The following is a 2395-nucleotide window of genomic DNA, read 5'->3' as shown; positions in this document are numbered from 1 at the left end:
CTTTCCCCTTAAAAATTATCAAACATATTCAATTTATGCTTGGTAAAACACAAAATAAATATACACAACGTCAAGCATGGCTCACTGAAAAACCTTGGCTTTCTGTGAACCAGTTCCCAGTCACTTAGTAGCCAATAGGATTTATCCGAGCTCCACAGATGATGGCTCATCACTTTAGCTTCAACAAAAAACTCACACTTGATAACGATATCAAGTCCAACACAAAACGAACTATAACTTCTTTGGGTGACTGAAAAGTTTAGAAATGTAGCTGATAAATTATTTCCTTTTATGCAATACAGGATGTGCTCCAAAGAAGCTAACACAACACTCCATATCCATTCTTCATTACCAGTGTAGTGTTCACCCACTGGCTGTTGCTCATGTTTCACAAAAAATGATAAAAATAAAAACTAGCTACAGTCTTCTCATTTGTCAACAATATGCCGACAGTATTTCCGCCCTTAGGACGGCCAACGCACAGTTATAATGCTTGTCAAGGTTATGGTCATCATGAGACAGGCGCACACTTGTACATGCACTAGTTCTACACACAGATAAAGGGGCCTATACTGCTGCTGATGCTATTGTATCAAGAGAAATGCTCAAACAAATTTATTGGCCCCCAAATCAGTAATCACAGGGGAGTAATTATATGGTAGAGCTCAGTACCCATGAATATATCTGACACTAAGTCCTTGCACATTCTGAAGCTTACTTAAATTTGTAGACACTATTTTTTGGCTGTGAACCCCATACACTTGGCACCAAAATAAGGGTTTCTTGTTTCAACAAGGTATTCCAGAGTTCTCTTTTTTGCTTTCATCTAAACTAGTCTAAGTCTAGCCACCCTGGTATTCCTTTGCTGAAGATGTGGTGATCTTCATAGTGCAGCAGCTTCCTCTTGAGGGTGAAAAGGGAAAGGGAAATGGGGCAAATTCCTCCCCATAGATCCATCCCTACCTCATCACTACACTGCAATACTACACTCAATTACTCTCCAGGAACTCCAATATACCCACTCCCACCTGCCCCATTTCTCATGTGCTGGGCAACAAATTCTCTTTTCTTTTCTTTTACTTATTTCTTTTTCATGTATGTCATTTTCTTGGCTCTTTTGGATCTTCTGGGCCTATTTTATTCTCACAAATTGTAGTGGGTTTGTTTCCAATTGATACTGTTGCTACTCAGAAAACCAGATGCTCTGATACTGGCTCTTGGCTGGAGAGAGAGCAGTGTAGGCAGTGTAAGGTGCAGCTACTTGGGGGTGTGTAGGGAACACTGCAGTTGGCTGCATGTGGGCAGGTAAAGGGTGTGCAGGTGGGGCAGCCAGCACTGTGCGCCCACTGCTGTGGTGGGCTGGTGGAGGCAATGCTCCTCTGGTAAAAGATCAAGATATAAATCAATATTTCATAATTCCAAGTCTTTGCATGCTGGTCATAATACATTCTTGACATAACAGGCTGTGCTGCATTTAACAATCTTACATATACACACAATAAAGATATGTATGTATGTACATATATAATCATACATGTAATATTTCATAAAAAAAGAAGACTGAACACTAACCCTGGTGTAAAATGGGTTGACTGTATGTGCAGCTGGTAGGGAGGAGGGTAAGTATGTGGGTTGAGTGGTGGTCACATACACCTGTGCCGCAGCAGCAGCTGCAGCAGCAGCCTGAGGTGGGGCAGCACGTCTATATTCCCGATAGACATCTGCCTGTGCTGGCACAATGCCTGCCAGAGACCCAAGCTGAGAGACTGGTGATAATCCATGTGCCTGTGATGATGGTGAATGGTGACTTGCAGACACGTGAGTTCGTCCTATCGTGGGAGCGTAATTCAAACTACTACTACTGCCTGTGCTGCCCTGGCCAGCAACAATACACTGCTGTTGCTTCCACCACCACCACTACTGCTGCTTCCCCATCCCTTCACACTCCCAACCACCACGCGCTGTCACGGTTACTTTGGGCTACTGGCGGCTGGGAGTAGTCCTTGTGGCCTGGAGAGAAAAAAAAAGGGGGGGAGGGAGGGGGAAGTTATTATAAAAGATTTGTGTGTTCCTGTATGTGTGCCAATGTGTGAGTGTGTGTGTGCCCAAGTGTGGGGTGTGTGTGTGCCCATAAGGGAGTGTGTCTGTATGCATTCAATGTTTGTGAGTCTGTGAGTGTGTGTTCCTGTTTGTGTGTGTGAGCCTGTGTTTGAGTGCCTGTGTGTGTTTGAGTGCCTGTGTGTGTGTGTGAACCTGTGTTTTAGAGTGCCTGTGTTTTGTGATCCTGTGTGTTTGAGTGCCGGTGTGTGTGTGCCGACTGTGATGTTGTGTGCCTGTGTTCGGGTTGTGCTGTGGGGTGTGGGGGTTTTGCCTTGAATTGTGTTGTTTTGGGGCC

General features: G+C 44.4%; 1 pseudogene; it reads right to left on the bottom strand.

Moving 5' to 3' along the window:
• Positions 1–831: 831 nt before the first annotated feature.
• LOC119570240 lies at positions 832–2010 on the bottom strand (annotated as a pseudogene).
• Positions 2011–2395: the final 385 nt, after the last annotated feature.

Source organism: Penaeus monodon, unplaced genomic scaffold, assembly GCF_015228065.2.
Source record: "Penaeus monodon isolate SGIC_2016 unplaced genomic scaffold, NSTDA_Pmon_1 PmonScaffold_2335, whole genome shotgun sequence".
Taxonomy (NCBI): Eukaryota; Metazoa; Arthropoda; class Malacostraca; order Decapoda; family Penaeidae; genus Penaeus; species Penaeus monodon.
Note: the sequence above shows the minus strand (reverse complement) of the source record. Positions and strands in the feature narration are given on the sequence as shown.